This window comes from Gekko japonicus, unplaced genomic scaffold (assembly GCF_001447785.1).
Source record: "Gekko japonicus isolate JY-2015 unplaced genomic scaffold, Gekko_japonicus_V1.1 scaffold3434, whole genome shotgun sequence".
NCBI classification, from domain to species: Eukaryota; Metazoa; Chordata; class Lepidosauria; order Squamata; family Gekkonidae; genus Gekko; species Gekko japonicus.
The window spans coordinates 77,429-77,689 of NW_015177120.1; the positions used below are offsets into that span (position 1 = coordinate 77,429).

The 261-nt window shown below is 39.1% G+C and overlaps 1 protein-coding gene across 1 annotated transcript in view; it reads right to left on the minus strand.

Moving 5' to 3' along the window:
- The window catches only part of LOC107124807 (zinc finger protein 577-like), a 39,622-nt gene that overhangs the window by 37,432 nt on the left and 1,929 nt on the right, over positions 1-261 (minus strand). The gene's annotated exons all lie outside the window — the stretch shown is intronic.

A 261-nucleotide genomic window follows, 5' to 3' on the forward strand; every position in this document is an offset into this window, starting at 1 on the left:
TTCCGCTTCATCCCGGTAGGGAACCGATTCTCTCTCTCTTTTTTTTTTTTAATAGATCTTTATTGTTTTCCAGACAACCATACATTCCACATTCCACATATACTCACATCCCATCACCCACAATCTCCCTTCCCAACCCCACTACAGATCTCCAACCCATCAGCCATTTAGAGTAAAATTCCCTTTCTTAGTTATTCAGCCACTTATAAAACGGTGACCATACATTCTGAAATACAGTATTCATCTTTCCGTTAACTTTCT